At 36.7% G+C, this 17,217-nt stretch overlaps 2 long non-coding RNA genes across 2 annotated transcripts; both read right to left on the bottom strand.

The window, feature by feature from the left end:
* Window positions 1-6,350: 6,350 nt before the first annotated feature.
* On the bottom strand, window positions 6,351-9,160 carry LOC144563455 (uncharacterized). Its single transcript, XR_013514362.1, has 6 exons — window positions 8,716-9,160; window positions 7,991-8,086; window positions 7,822-7,849; window positions 7,565-7,720; window positions 7,243-7,332; window positions 6,351-6,659 (listed from the first exon to the last, which is right to left on the bottom strand). It is a non-coding gene; the product is annotated as an uncharacterized LOC144563455 (long non-coding RNA).
* Window positions 9,161-10,742: 1,582 nt separating this feature from the next.
* LOC144563432 (uncharacterized) lies at window positions 10,743-12,311 on the bottom strand. Its single transcript, XR_013514350.1, has 3 exons — window positions 11,899-12,311; window positions 11,189-11,266; window positions 10,743-11,050 (listed from the first exon to the last, which is right to left on the bottom strand). It is a non-coding gene; the product is annotated as an uncharacterized LOC144563432 (long non-coding RNA).
* Window positions 12,312-17,217: the final 4,906 nt, after the last annotated feature.

Below are 17,217 nucleotides of genomic sequence, written 5' to 3'. Positions count from 1 at the left end.
TATGAGATCCATTAACTCTGGCACATTCATTTTGTTTTAAATGACTTTTTATGTGAAATCAAATATACATATTTTTCTTCAATAATATGTTATGTAATAATATGTTATGTAATAATTATCAAATACACGCACATCTTTCCATAAAAAAGAAGAAAAAAACGAGGTCTATCGATCACTATTTATGTTAGACGTATTTAATTAAGAGAGTAGAGGACCATGTGACCGATGATATTTCGGTTGTGTTTTTAACCACAATAACGTATTTTGGCATTTAAAAAGTCACTGATTTTGATATAAAATAATAGTTCGTGCAATCAATAAGAATTTAAGGACATTTTATTGCAGTGTTATTGAAAAAAGTTACCAGTGATCGATGTTTAATTTGTATAATTTCTTAATTTTTTTTGAGATAATTTCTTATTTTTTAATGAGTTTTCTAAAATTATCTGAATAAATAATTTAAAACATACAGGGAGATTGCATGTTGAAAATCTGGATGGAGACATCTTTTATGGAGACGTCTTTTATTTTGTTTATCTTGAAAAATTAGTTGAGTGACAATGCACGAACTTTTATCTCATATATGAAGGATTGACCTCCAATTTTTCTTAAAAAGAAAAAAGTCTTCAATAATATGTTATGTAAGAATCTAATTGATTGATTTTAATTTTTTGTTTCATACATCACAAGAGCAAAATATACAATAAACCTAGCTAACAAAATTAGCAATTAACTCTTATCATTATTTAAAATCTAGCCCATATTTTTTCTAAAAGTAATGTCATAGTGTTTACGAGTCTGATATTGTGTGATAACTTAAGTTTTCAATTTATCTCAAAATTGGACAATATTCAATTCAGAACTTGTTTGTAATGCTCAAGATGATAATAATTGAAAATGAGTGGAAATTCGCGATTAAAAAATATAACTATTTCATATTTTCCAAAATGCAACTCAAATTTTGGACATCTTAAAGGATGTGAATTCAATTTCTACTATATTCATAGTGATATGATGATAATCATGCTTGCAATGACACTATTTATGACAAAATGTTCTCAAAGAGGAGAAAAATAGTTGCAATTACTTAGTCCAAGTCCTCCCTCCCTTCATATATAATATTTCTATCAAAAAGTTAGATGATCCGTATTTCCATTTGTTACTTTCTATTTTGCTTTTGCTTTTGATTTCTTTCCTTTTATTTTTTACTTCATCTTTCTTCTTTAATGATATGAAAATTCATTCTTGAGCGACTAGCCATTTGTTACTTTCTACAATCATCGTTTTCTTTAATTTGCTGGGGCTTATAAAATATTGTACTTGAATAATTCTTGTAGTAAAAATTTTAAGAATTTAGTTGCACTCTCGAATATTTATGCATCCCGGGGTTTTTGGGAGGAGCTTGTTAAAATAAGGAGGTTGATGTTGAGGAGTTGTAGAAACGATTTTGGACTGAGTCTCTTACCAGAATAATTCCTTTTGTATTCTCCACTAGTGGAAAATGACGAATCAGGATCGGTTATATACATCTATTAGTATCGGAATATAACTGATCCTGATGAAGGCGATACTAATACTTTCAGGATCGGTTTTGTATATTTTACCCAACCGATCTTAATAAGTACTTATCTAGATCGGTTATATCTGAGAACCGATCCTAATATTTTTTTTTTCATTTTTTAATACCCATTAAAAAATACAATTAGTATTGGATTTCATAAAAACCGATCCAGATGAGACCCTATCAGGATCGGTTCTACATAAAAACTGATTTTGATAGTTAAGTATCTGGATCGATTTTCTTTGTAAAACCGATCTTGATATAATTTTGGAAATTTTTATATTTTTATATTTTGAAATATCAAGATCGGTTGTACATAACAAAACCGATCCAGATACTTAACTATCAAGATCGGTTTTTCTGTATAACCGATCCTGATAGTTTAGCATCTGGATCGGTTTTGGTTTTTTATTTAAAACCGGTCTTGATAGTTCAAAATATAAAAATATAAAAATTTCTAAAATTATATCAAGATCAGTTGTACAAGCAAAACCGATCCAGATACTTCACTATCAAGATCGGTTTTTATGTATTACCGATCTTGATAGGATGTGATCTGGACCGTTTTTTTTTTATTTAAAACCGATCTTGATATGTTAAAATATAATTTTTTTTATTTAAATTTGTTTTCTAGATCGGTTTTGTAAATAGAACCGATCCTGATGTTTGGTTGAATCTAAAAAATAAAATTTAATTTATTAGGCCAGCTTCCATATATATATACTGGCCCAATATGCTACAGATACAAATCACATACAAATATTGAAATATATATGCATACAAATCACATACACATCCTAAATTAAATATCATACACAAATCCTAAATTATTACAAACAATTCATGTTCATGCAAATTAAGTTTACACATCACATCCTAAATTGTTATACTTCTTCTTGTCAACTTTACCTCATTTAGAAAATTTTGAACCGACATTTTTCGTAAGTTGCTCAAGCGTTGTACAGTATGTTTAGCGAGAATGTCCTGCATTTTTAAAAGATAGAAGAGCATGCACAATTATATTTGAAGCAACAATGTTTAATTACTTTTTGAAAGTATATAAATGCATACCTTTAAGTTCGGAAAATAATCAATGTGTTCGTTTATTATGTCTTCCATGAGCAACATGACATAATATGCACATTCACAGCCGGCAGGTTGTTGTGGGCACTATATAACAAGTTTGAAAAAATTGAAATGTATGTTAATGAGTATACATGCTTATATGTCTAGATATTAACATTTTTTTGCATCTAGGTCCTTGCAGTCGTTATGAATCTTTAAAGAAGTACCCATTACCCTGATGAAGACATTGTTGAAATATTAGCACATTGAACAATTAGTACTTATGAGAGATATTAAAAATGATAAAATAATAAAAAAATCTAATGCATTCTAAACAAGCGTAAAATTTAGGAAGACACTTACTCCTCGACCTCAGCAGTGATCATTAGCATTTTTTTACTCTTCTTGTCGGAATCGTACACGTACAATGCACTTTCTCTTGGCATAAGCACAGCCAATATCTAATGATTTCTGCATGTTAGGTTTGTAGCATGTCCAATAATCATTTGTAAATAGGATCGATCCTTTTTTAAGAGGATACTGGTAAATGTATCTGTTATCACCTTTTGTTGTTTATGTGCACCGGGATCTAACGGTGAAACAGGCAAACGGTATAATTAAATGGAACTATATATTGACACCACATTTTTTTGACAATTAGGGTATCTATAAGAAAATATAATGTCAAATATAATCATATTTTGTATGGTTTTATGTTATTAACCTATTTTATGAAATGTACATAGAAATTTTCTTGTTCAACTTTTAAACCAAATTTTTTATTAATATCCAAAAATATAATGAAATTATCGAATCTACCCAGTTTTTGAATGGATTTCAAAAAATGCCCCTTCTGGTTTAGATAACCGGGCTCAGACTATCTTTCTGCTGAACTAGTCCCCGGATTCATAAAAAATACCCGGTTACTAAGTAACCGGAAATTACCCCTATGTCCTGAGTAACTGGACTCACTATTTTAATTATAAAGCAGGTGAAAAGGTGGAAAGCTGTGCCGGTTAGCAGATGCAATTTTTGAAGCGTTTTTTTTTTTTTTTTTTTTTACAAAACAGAATTTTTTTTATTTTTTATTTTTTGTATTGAAATATTAGAAATATTGAATATATTTATTTGAAAATAGATGGAATACAATATAATTTGATTTATTAGAAAGAATGCAACAAATAATCCGAATCAACATTTTTCAAGCTGAATTTTTCGTGGCTGTAAGAAAAATTAATATATTTCTTTATGTGTTATTGGAAAAAAATAAAAATGCTTAGATTCTGAGTTATTGATCCCGGTTCAAAAGTCACTTCTAGGTAAATACATAAAATATTGTGATCCTTCTAGTACATTTAATTTCTAAAAAGTTGTATCTATTTTGAGAATTCTTTTTGAATATCAATCGTTAAATAATTTCTTTTTCAAAAATAGATACAACTTTTTAAAAATTAAATGTACTAGAAGGATGACAATATTTTCTTATTTACCTAGAAGTGACTTTTGAACCGGGATCAATAACTTAGAATCTAAGCATTTTTATTTTTTTCTAATAACACATAAAGAAATATAATTATTTTTTTTACAGCCGCGACAAATCCGGCCTAAAAAATATTGATCCGGATTATTTGTTGCATTCTTTCTAATAAATCAAATTATATTGTATTTCATCTATTTTCAAAGAAATATATTCAACATTTCTAATATTTCAATACAAAAAATAAAAAAAATTCTATTTTGTAAAAAAAAACAAACTCTCCAAAAATTGCATTTGCTGATATCTCCATATTATGTCTAATTTATAGCCCTAATTTATACTTAAACCTGTGTTTTAAAGCCTATAAATGTGGACTTTTTACTTATATTTCGAAGAAATGTGGTACTGCTATGTTTTGTTTGGTATTTTGCAGGAAAAAGGGCGAAAAACTGGATCTGACAATTTTTCATACGGCCTGTATGACATACCCTACGGGCCGTACAGGATCTGCCCAACCACACAGAAGATTCCACAACAGAGGCACATAGTCTCCAAGACAAAACACAGCCCTACGGGCCGTATGGGGTCCCCTACGGGCCGTAGGGTGCTAAATCGGAAAAATCCAGCAGGATCTGAAATCAGCTGAAATCAAGGAGGCCGAAAAGGAAGCCTCTGGACACGCGATCCAGGGCATTAAATGAGATATTTCCTCACCAAAAAAAGGGGGATTCACAACTAGAACTTGGACAAGCTTTCTTGGAGCAAAAGACAAGAGAGGAGAAGAGGAAGAGAAGTGAAAAACGCGAGTTTGCAACGGATCTTCAGATTTTCCACTGTTTTGTCATGAACTCTTTTACTTTCTGTTATTTGTGTTATCTTATGAACATGAGTAGCTAATTTACTTTGTTTCTAGGGTTAAGATGTAGTTTCTAGTTTGGTTTTGTTTGCATGCTACTTGGATTTTGTGTTGAATGCTTTGTTTTTACTTTGTTGAGTAGTATTTTGATTGCTTTATTTGTGCTTGCTTGAATTGATTAGTCATCCCGTTAGATGAATGCGCACATCTAAGTGTTAGGAGCCAAGTCTATGACATTTAATCCAACCGAATAAAGTATATGAAGTAGGGTGAAACCAAGGAGTACCCGAAAGGTGAAACTTTCCTTGAGGCGAAAGTCCTTGGATACTTTTAGTAAACCAACAAGTAACTTAGATAAATTAGGCCAAAATGCGAAAGTTGAGGTTTAACGCATCTAAGAGGGAAGTATTAGAGTCCGGTAATCGGGTACTAGGCCAAAATGCGAAAGTTGAGGTTAGGTATCTAGATCTGGTCGATAGAAACCCTAAACATTAGTATCAACACAGAAAACAGTAGCTGCAGCATTAACTCGGGGTCCCCTACGGGCCGTATGGATTCCCATACGGGCCGTATGCCTCGGGGCTGAACAGAAATGAAATCTGAACCCTGGAAACGCCTTTTTATCATTTGAAAACAACTTTAATTCTTTTTATTGTCTTTTAAACTTGTCATAAATCAGTAGAATTGTTAGGATTAAATCAAACCAATTTTTCTCACTTCTAGAATCTCAAGTAATTTTAAGACGAGTCCGGTCATTTTCTTCCGTCCCTGTGGATCGATACCTGAGCATACTCATCGATAGGATAGTGCACTTGCTATCTGATTTGACAGAGTGTAACAAACACTAGTACAAAAAACCCCTTCACCGACTGTTAAAATACCCCTACACCGACTGTTATAGCGACATCAGTAAAGCCGGTGCCAGTGAAGGTTACCTTTTACCGACGCTTGAAAAAGAGTCAGTGTTAAGCACAACACTGACTGTTTTTAGAGCGTCAGTGATGGTGTTTAACACTGACGGTGTTTTAAGCGTCGGTGTTGAACCCAACACTGACGGTTTTTTAAGCGTCGGTGTTGAACGCCAACACTGACGGTTTTTTAAGCGTCGGTGTTAAACACCAACACCGACGCTTAAAAAACCGTCAGTGTTGGCGTTCAACACCGACGCTTAAAAAACCGTCAGTGTTGGTATTCAACACCGACGCTTAAAAAACCGTCAGTGTTGGGTTCAACACTGACGCTTGAAAAAGAGTCGGTGTTGATGTTAAAAATGTCAGTATATATATATTAAAAACAGTCGTTATTAGCTTTATAACCGTCAGTGTTGATATAAAAATTTCGGCATGGTTCTGTTTATATTTGGGCTAGCCTCCATATTCTTGCTAGCCATATATTACTATTTAACATTTATTGATGTTAAACAATGTATCATACAAATAATTTAGACAACATAATATATTCATTCACCAAAAGACACACAACATAATAGATTCATTCACCAAAAAAAACCAAGCACACCTAACCTACACATCATTCTTAATCCCACCTAAGATAAAACAATATGGTACTGTATGTTATCTCAAAAAACTAAATGGTCCTCCACCAAAATTGAAGACAGAGAGAACCTGCAACTGTTTCTCTGCACATGCTCTATAGTTCAAGATGTCATCAATGTCACATTCTTTTCTTGCAGTGCATACCTATACAAGTATTTAATTAGTCAGAATAAAAGAAATGACAAGGACTATCTTGCATAATCTCAGACTGACAGAGCATTTTCTTATGAATTTTATCTTCAAAAACAGTGATTTTCACAATTAAAAGCTCTCTGTCATATCTAAAATGATGTAAATAAATTAAAAGGGACTTGTTAGCATAACAACCAGACTTACAACATGTGTACCAGTCAATGTCAGGTGTTGTACCAGTCAAAAGAACAAATGAACCAAGTGAGGCACTCAACTGGTACAAGAGATGCACAAAATGACCAGCATCAGAAAACTGAATAGAACAATCAGCTACAGGGACCAAATGACAAAATCAAGGATACAGTCAAATAAAGGACTTCAAAACACACAATTAGACCAAAAAATTTATATTTTTAGGATTTTATAAGTATTTATTAAGCATTTTTAATTTTCACATTCTCAAAATACAAAAACTGCTTAATTACCAAATCTGCCCGTCTTTCAAGCACTGTTAAGTGCTGTTCTGCATTTCTAAAAATTCTAAAAATTGGCAAAACCACTTAAATAAAGTATGTGCAGTTATCAAATAAAGTACCTCATCTCCTGGGTTTCATATTCGGGTGAAGTCGCAAGGCTAAGTTTTTGTATGCCTTTATCTCTTACTGTGTTGCTGTTCTCTCTACCCCTAAAATATGTTAATAAAAATAGCAATTAATTAGTAATTAATTCACCTAGAGTTATGATGCTATGTAAGTTCAACTGAATTTCAGCTAAAACAATTAAAAAAAATGCCCTTAAACTTTTTTAAAGCACTAAAGGTACAAACGAAACGTACAGCCCTCAATTTTATCTACCCATTAAATAAAATTCATTTCACCATTAAGAAAGATAGAATCAAAGTTGATTATTTAACATGCCTTGACATAGCTGACACCTAAATCTTTTCTTGTATAACCACGTGCCAGATTTCGCATTATATATTGATTGTAATCCTTTAAGATTCTCATTATGAGATCTGATGTGGAAACCCCATCTGTCCTTTTAGTTTCCATGAATTTACCAATCTTCTTCGCCTGTAAGAGAAGCCAAATTTTATTATTGTTAATAAAACTTGAAAATCACAAGTCATTTATTCATTACAATAAAAGAAAAGAGAGAGAGAGAGAGAGTATACAAATTCATAGACATCATTTCCAGCACCACTTACATCAGCATATCAAAGGAGGGCAAAATGAGAAACATGAAGCAAGTTAAAAAGATTTGATATATAAAATTATTATCTAATAAGAGATGTCTTATTATCTAACAAAAAAATGATAGCTATTAATGGAACATAAACATACGGGAGTGCATCATGAGCAACATAACAAATTTTATGCTTGTCAATGATCTCCTTTATGACAACCCATGAAGCATCAGGAATTACCTCATCAACCCACCTAAAAAAACAAAAAGAAGAGAATTTAAAAGCAAGAAAAGCCTTTGTATATAACTCGAAAGTAAACCTCAATTAAGCGTCGATTGTTGAACATAAGCCTCAAATAAGTAATTGTTATCAACCAGAATGCAAATCAACTTTCTTTGGAAAATCATGACCAGCAAAAGTGACTGATTCTGACAAAGGGTTTCATCAAGCACTAAGCACTGATTATAGAGCGGGATTTTGTTCAATTTTGTTTGTTAAAACAGGGTGACATTGCTAACAAAAAGAAAAACGACAAGAAGATAACATTTTTTTATTTGTATTCTTGAATGAATTTATTTAATAGAAGAAGCCTCTTATGCTTGTGCTTTATTAGAATGTTGCTTACTAATTTCTCATCCAAACCAGAAGTCCATTCTGCCCCCAAACAAATGGATAACAGTGGTAGACACACAAGAGAGACAAAATAAACTAAAAAGCAAAGCTCGTATCTTCAAGGATGCACAACAAACGGTAAACCACAGTGAATAATTTACCAGAATCAAGCCTATTAAGGTTAATTTCAGCCTATGTAGATGGATTGACTTTTTAGGTTATGATTTAAAAAATGCTTTAGAAGTGGAAAAAGAAAGAAAACACACTCACGTTTGGCTTCGTGGCACTATTGATCAGAACTCAGAAGCATCAAGCTAGCAGCGTCGATGGGTGAAGAGGCGGAGGAGAGAGGCGATCTGATGGCGGAGGCGGCGACAGAGAGAGTAGCCTAAGAGAAGGAGGAGGAGAATGGTCGGTGGAGAGGAGGAGGAGAATGGGAGCGCGTCAGATCTAGTGCGGTATCACAAAAGAGGGATAGAGGAGGGCGGGGGAAATGAAAATTTTTGGACAAAAAAGAAGGGAAATGGCGCAAATTGACGGGGAAATAAAATTTTGAGAGCGGATGTAAATCACCGACGGTATACAAAACCGTCAGTGTTGGATGTAAATCACCGACGGGTATACAAAACCGTCAGTGTTGGATGTAAATCACCGACGGGTATACAAAACCGTCAGTGTTGGATGTAAATCACCGACGGCTATGCAAAACCGTCAGTGTTGGATGTAAATCACCGACGGCTATGCAAAACAGTCAGTGTTGAGTTGTAACACTGACTGTTTTTTTTTAAAACAGTCAGTGTTGGTTGCTAATACTGACTGTTTTAAAAAAAACAGTCAGTGTTGGATGTTAACACTGACTGTTTTTTATAGCCGTCGGTGATTTTTACCGCTGAATATAATATTGTTTGTGAGCTATACATATAAATCATTCTACATATAAGTGTACATATTGATAAATTTTATACCAAAAGATAATGTTAGAACATTTTTTTTGCATTATTAAATAATTTTGACAAATTAAATTATATAGTTGTGCATGCATGTTGTATCAAGGACTTATGTCAAACATCAAAGACAATAGAACATCAACTCTTGTTGGATGAGATAATGAAGGAACAAAGACAAACGTCGTCCGTTGGTTGATCGGAACCGTTCAGATCAAAGAGTGTTCCATTAAATTCATTGTCGGTGAGTTTGATCTAATTTGATGTTCATTTACACATCCATCCAAGCAACGGAATATAACGAGATCGTAAGGCTATAAACATTACACATTGGATTGAAGCTTACAATTGTTGGAACTCCAATTATTTTTTATTTTTAAGGTTCCTGGTACTAACATGATCATTTTAAAATAAATTAGGAATTATTTGATTGCAGATCACCCGTTGATTATTCATAAGAAAATGAACGGTCCACAGTTATTAGCTCAATTTGTTTGAACAAATATTGATGAAATTATATAAAATTGATAATTACAAACATTATTTGGTCACAAGTTATGTATAAAAGTAGGAAATATTTTTTTTTGGAATTTATTCATATTATTTGCTGTACAAAAATCATAAATTTCATCATCTGCTGATATGAATCGTTTGATGGGTGATGATGGGTGATGAAGGGTCATAATTACCAATAGATGTCTCCATTAATTTTGAATCATACAACCCCGATCTCCATTGGTGCAATTGATTTGTAATTGCAAACTAGTCAAGTGCCCACACGATGCAGTGGGAATTAATATTATTAAATCACAATAATTAATCTCAAGTAATTATAATCTCATAAATCAATAATTGTATCCCATTACATATAAATCATGACAGACCTTGTAAACATTCATAAGATTTTTTTTTTTTTCATTCAAATGACCATAGGCTTGCATCCATTTTGAATATATATATTTGATTCTAAATATAAAAGATCCGCTAAAATTCATTTAAAGGCTATCGTAATCCTTAAACAGCAGGTATGTAAACCCCTCATAATTCCAAAATTTGTTGTCCATGTAGAAGCAACACACTGATATCTTTGTTCTCAACACCTTCGAGATAGCCTCTCTAAATAATATTGCATACCCGAAACACATTTTTTTTTTGGTAAAAAAGGATTATAAATTAGTAGTGATATAGTCATTTTACCAGCTATTACAACTCAAAACAAAGAAACTCATCCCCTAAGTACCAAGAAAAAAAAAAATTAAAAGAACATCTATGTCAATGCAAACAACACCAAGAGCGATCTCACCTTTGGTGTGATAAATTATAATCAGGATCAATTTATTAAAAGAAAACATCTATGTCAATGCTAAATTGCAATTAACAACTCTCACCTTTGGTGTTCTACATGAATTGACAAGCATTTGTTATAAGAGCTGATGATATAAAATCAGCATATTAATTTCATTATTGACTTAAATTGACTTAAAAACCAACAAGTACCTCTAAATTCTGGTAAAATTTTATATAAAAAAAAATTATGCCAGTACGTCAATCTGATAAGGGCATCAATGTGGCTGTACCACCTAGCAACATTGACATACTAGTAAGAGGGAGCCGAGTTCAGAATTGCATAAACAGCAAGGTCATCCTTGGAAGCTTGGTACCTAATTTAACAATTCAACAAGCAGAAATCACAAAGTCAATGCCAAAATTTTATTGTACCATTAATTCACATAAACTGTAAACCTCAAAAAATTAAAATTTATTATTATTTCACAATGTGTCAAAGCAGAAGGTCAAACCTGTTCAAGGATCTTTGGATCCCGCTCACCACCCTCTTCTAGAAGGTCAGCAATGGATTCTGTGAGCCATGCCAATTTCTGCCTCAAGTACAATAAAAAAGATAGAATACAAAATTATATAACGTAGAATTCTAAAAATGACCATCTATTAGAGTGAATATGGTGGAATAATATCTGAACAATTGAAACTTATTTTCATATTTAATGGCTGGTACTGAATGAAATACCGAAATAACCTACGACAACCTATCTGAAAAATGAAATCTGCATCCAAAAATGAATAATCATGATTACAGTGGCCAATTTTCTTAACAAAAAAATACATTGATTACAGTGGCCAATTTTCTTAACTAGCACTCTCAGTCCCTCACTATATTATAGTGGCCAATTTAGGTTGATTCCTAGAAAATTTGACAGATTTTTGGGTTGAACTAAAATCCAGCAAAAGGGACAGTAAAAGCACTCTCAGTCCCTCTCAAGTTAAGCCATTGACTTCTAAAAGACAGGGACAGTAAAAGGGACAGTATGCCTGTAACAGTGAAGGCAAATCGCAAACCCCAGTAGCCGTACCAGTGGCTAGAAGAAAACAGTACCCATGACCCAATGAAACCAGTACCAGTATCCAAAGGGAAAAATGGGAAATCAGACCAAATTAGTGTTTGTAATTACTTTCTTGTCCCCACGCCCTGTCAATTAATGAAATTAATTACCTTGAGAAGCTCAGAGTTAACGTGTAGTTGAATATCGGTTGAAGAGCACAACTGCATGCTTAGTACTCATGTATCCAGAGGTGAGGCGGGATAGGGCCTAGTATGTGCTCGGGGAGAGGGAGGCTGTGGCAGGGAAGGGCTTGTGCTCGGGGCAAGGGAGGTTGAGGCGGGGTAGGGTTTGAGCTCGGGGCGAGGGAGGTTGAGGCGGGGTAGGGTTTGAGCTTGGGGCGAGGGAGGCTGAGGCGGGGGAGAGACAGCAAGGCGGAGAGCAAGGCGAAGAGCAAGGCGGAGAGCAAGGGAAGCTGAAGCTTAGGCGGAGTTCCTTACCGTTTCTTGAGAAGCTGAGGCGGAGAGCAAAGAAGCTGGAAATTTAGAGTTGTATATATGCTTCGGCGTTTTTAGAATGAAAATCAATAGGTTGTACATGTGCTTCGCGGCTGATCGAAATTTTGAGTTACAAACCCGCGAAATGAAATTTACAGTGCGGCTCATCAAAAATCACCGACGGCTCCACAAGAGTCAGTGTTGGCAAAAATCACCGACGGTTCCGAAAATTAAAAACAAAACAGTCAGTGTTAGTACTCAACACTGACTGTTTTTATAAACCGTCAGTGTTGAGTACCAACACTGACTGTTTTCATAAACCGTCAGTGTTGAGTACCAACACTGACTGTTTTTAAAGCGTCAGTATTGGTACTCAACACTGGCGCTTGAAAAATAGTCAGTGTTGGTGTGCAACACTGACTGTTTTTTGAAAAACAGTCACTATTGAGTACCAACACTGACTGTTTATAAAGCGTCAGTGTTGAAGAACAACGCTGACTGTTATTTAATAAAAGAGTCAGTGTAGTATGAGCAACACTGATGCTTTGCTTAAAACAGTCGGTGATTAAGGGTCGGTGAAAGGGTTTTTTGTACTAGTGAAAGGTTTAAAAGGTATAGCTTGCTATACTGAAACTTTGTAGCATATATTCTGTGCGAACAAGTTTTTGGCGCCGTTGCCGGGGAAGGCAACGAAAATTCTGGACTTTTTCTTATTTTTGCTTGATTCTAGATTTTAATTTTAATTTTTCTTTTTCTATCTTTGCAGGAACATACTGGAAGGGTCACTGCCCGAGAACCACTATCAACTCAGAAGCAAAGGGCAGACTTCCAACTCATTCGTTCCAGCACCACCACATCTGTCACCTCTCCGTACGGCCCGTAGGAGATTCATACGGCCCGTACCAGCCGACAACAGAGGCCAGACAGACCTAGAACAGGACACAATGAATAACGGCGGAGTTAATCCACCCATCACTGATCCACCTGTTCAGGATCCACCCATCCAGGACCCTCCCGTCCAGGACCAGTTCTCTGATGATGAAGGAGCAGACTATGCGCCCAGGACATTGCGAGAGTTTAATGTCCCGAGAGCTGAAGATGTTAGAGGAGCAATCCGATTGCCAAGGATTGCTGGCAACCAGCCTAACTTCAATCCGGGTGTTGTCAACATCGTCCAGCAAAACACATTCCATGGCATGGATCATGAGGATCCACATGCCCATGTTCAAACTTTTCTTGAGTGTTGTGCCACCATTAAAATTAATGGCGCAACAGCTGATTACATTAGGCTTGCTTTATTTCCTTTCACTCTTAGGGATAAAGCCAAGAAATGGTTAGGGTCACTACCAAGGGATTCAATTACAACTTGGAGGGAACTGTCCAAACTGTTTTTGACCAGATTTTTCCCCCATAAAAGAACTGCCGAGATTAGGACCCAACTGACCAGTTTCAGACAAAGGTTTGATGAACCACTGAATGAGGCCTGGGAAAGGTTTAGGGAATTACAATACTCTTGTCCACATCACGGTATTCCCGAATGGTTACTTGTTCAGTCTTTTTATTCTGGTTTAACTGATACCACTCGTACTTCTGTTGATGCAGTTGCAGGTGGAGCTCTCATGGATCGAGAGGCTACCGAGGCAATGAATTTAATTGACAATATGGCAACTAACCAACAATGGTCCGGTCGAGGGAGCACTCGAGGAACTGGAGGAGGCCGAATTGAGGTCGATCAGATCACCGCTCTCACCGCCAAGATGGATGCCATGCAGAAGGCTTTTGACAAGATGAGTGTCAAAGCGCTTGGTAATCAGCAACCACAACCTTGTGTTATGTGTGGGGATGATAGACACGAGTATGAGAATTGTCCGCTTGCGCAAAGAGATGAAGAGCCCGAGCAAGTGAATTCTCTCAACAATGAGCCATCTTACTTCCCAAAACCTCCTTTCACCCGAACCTATTCTAAGGACCCGATTGAACAACAGAACTGGAGGTGGAAGCAAAGCAACCCCCCACACTTCAATAACAACCCTTCTGGCAGCAACAATAACAACCGCAACTTCTACAACAATGCTGCATTCAATAACTCGAACAACCGTGCACCATACTCAGGACCATCTAAACCCTATGTTACCCCTGCTGTGGAGAACTTTATGCATGAGCAAGGGAAGATGAATCAAATGCTCTTCGAACAGATGCAAGCGATCAACGCTCAGTTGGCTAGTTTGGCCGCCCAAAACAAACCTCAAAATGGGAGCCAAACCGCACCACCACAACCTGGAATGCTACCAGGCCAACCAGAGATTAACCCCAGGGAAGAGGCTAAGGCAGTGACATTGCGAAGTGGGACACAGTACCAAGGACCAACCATGCCTGTCGAGCCAGAAGCCGAACCTACGGCCCGTATGAATCCAGCACGGCCCGTAGAGACAACCCCTGAGATTTCTGAGCAGCCAGTATCTGATCCGATTGAAATTGTGAATGAAGAGACAGACCATACGGCCCGTACCAGACCCGTACGGCCCGTACCAGATGAAGCTGACAAGCAGAAAAAGAAGGTGACCGAGAAGCCACCGCCCTACCGGCCACCAGTTCCATTCCCACAGAGATTAGCAGAAACCCGACTCAATGAACAGTTCTTCAAGTTTATTGAAGTTATGAAGCAATTGCACATTACAATTCCATTCACCGAGGCATTGACCCAAATGCCCACCTACGCTAAGTTTCTCAAGGACATCCTATCCAATAAACGAAGCTTGGGGGGGCGTGAGACGGTGAAATTGACTGAACAGTGCAGTGCTATACTGAGGAGTGAACTTCCACCGAAATTGGAAGATCCGGGTAAGTTCTCTATTCCATGCACGATTGGCAAGGCCACCATCCGACGAGCTTTGTGTGATTTGGGGGCTAGTGTGAGTCTCATGCCGCGAACTATCTTCGAACGACTGGGTATGGGCGAGCTTAGACCCACACGAATGACCTTACAACTTGCGGATTCTTCGGTGAGACTACCACTTGGCATAGTGGAAGACGTACCGGTGCAAGTCGGTAAGTTCTATGTGCCCGGTGATTTTGTTGTGATGGAAATAGAGGAAGACAAGGAGGTCCCTATCATTTTGGGACGACCATTTTTGAGGACCGCTGGGGCGCTGATTGATGTGAAAAATGGGACTTTAACCTTGAACATCGGAGATGAGAAAGTTCACTTTCAAATAGACCGAGCAATGAAGTACCCCGCTCAACCCGAATCGTGTTATATGATCGATGTGGTTGATGAATTGGTTGAAGAGAATTTTCTGGAGCAAGTCGACAACTCGCTAAGGTATCATTTCGATTTTTTATCTGATTTGCAGGATAAAACAAGCGAGCTTGAGACGATTTACACGGCAGACGCAGCACCTGTCTGTCTGGAAGGATATCCATACGGGCCGTACCCAGATCATACGGGCCGTAGACCAGAGGAATTTCAAACAGAGAAGCTAGAGATTGAGAAGGAAACGAAGGCTCAACCTGAAGCTGAAGCATACGGCCCGTACCCAGATCATACGGACCGTACGACCAGCCAGACAGAGCAGATCACTCCCGAATTAAAACCTCTCCCAGCCTCTCTCAGGTATGAATTCCTTGATTCAGAAAAGAAATGTCCTGTTATTGTAAATGCAGGATTGACCCCTGACCAAACCGCCAAGCTCATGGAGAAGTTGAGAACCCACAAAGGCGCGATTGGATATTCTATCAAGGACTTGAAGGGGATCGATCCAACCATTTGCACACACAGGATCTTGCTAGAGGATGACCACAAGCCTTCAGTTGAACACCAAAAACGGCTCAACCCAAATCTGAAAGAGGTAGTAAAGAAAGAAATTTTAAAACTTTATGAAGCAGGTATTATCTACCCGATTTCTGACAGCAAATGGGTGAGCCCCGTCCATGTGGTTCCCAAGAAAGGAGGAGCAACAGTGGTGAAGAATGAAAAAGATGAGATGATCCAAACACGCGTTGCAACCAGTTGGAGGATGTGCATTGACTACCGGAAGCTCAACGCGGCTACACGCAAAGATCACTTTCCCTTGCCATTTGTTGATCAACTCCTTGAAAGGCTTGCTAATCACTCATATTTCTGTTATCTTGATGGTTATTCAGGTTTCTTTCAGATTCCCATTCATCCGCAGGACCAAGAGAAGACCACATTCACATGCCCATACGGTACCTATGCATACCGTAGAATGCCCTTTGGTCTTTGCAATGCACCTGCGACTTTTCAGAGAGCCATGATGGCTATTTTTTCTAATTTTATTGAGAAGGAAGTTGAAATTTTTATGGATGATTTTTCTGTATATGGTACTTGTTTTGATTCTTGTTTGGCTAATTTGTGTAAGATTTTGCAGAGATGTGAAGAAGTGAATTTAATCCTCAATTGGGAAAAATGTCATTTCATGGTTCAAGAAGGAGTAGTCTTGGGACATGTTGTCACCTCAAGGGGGATTGAGGTTGACAAAGCAAAAATTGAGGTAATTGAGAAACTCGAAATCCCAACAAATGTCAAGGGGGTTCGAAGTTTTCTCGGACATGCAGGTTTTTATCGCCGTTTCATAAAGGATTTCTCGAAAATTGCGAAACCATTAACCAATCTACTTATTAAAGATTCTGATTTTGTTTTTAATGATGATTGTGTCAAGTCTTTTTGCAGTTTAAAGGAAGCCCTTATCTCTGCACCTATCTTACAGCCACCCGATTGGTCACTACCGTTTGAGTTGATGTGCGATGCAAGTGACTATGCAGTTGGGGCAGTTCTGGGGCAGCGGAAGGACAAGAAGCCATGTGCTATCTATTATGCTAGCAAGGTGTTAGATCCGGCCCAAATGAACTACACCACAACCGAGAAGGAGCTTCTCGCCATTGTTTTCGCCCTTGACAAATTCAGATCATATTTGGTGGGCTCGAAGATAGTGGTCTACACCGATCATGCTGCACTAAGGTACCTTTTGACTAAAA

Source organism: Carex rostrata, chromosome 12, assembly GCF_964058835.1.
Source record: "Carex rostrata chromosome 12, lpCarRost1.2, whole genome shotgun sequence".
NCBI classification, from domain to species: domain Eukaryota; kingdom Viridiplantae; phylum Streptophyta; class Magnoliopsida; order Poales; family Cyperaceae; genus Carex; species Carex rostrata.
Note: the sequence above shows the minus strand (reverse complement) of the source record. Positions and strands in the feature narration are given on the sequence as shown.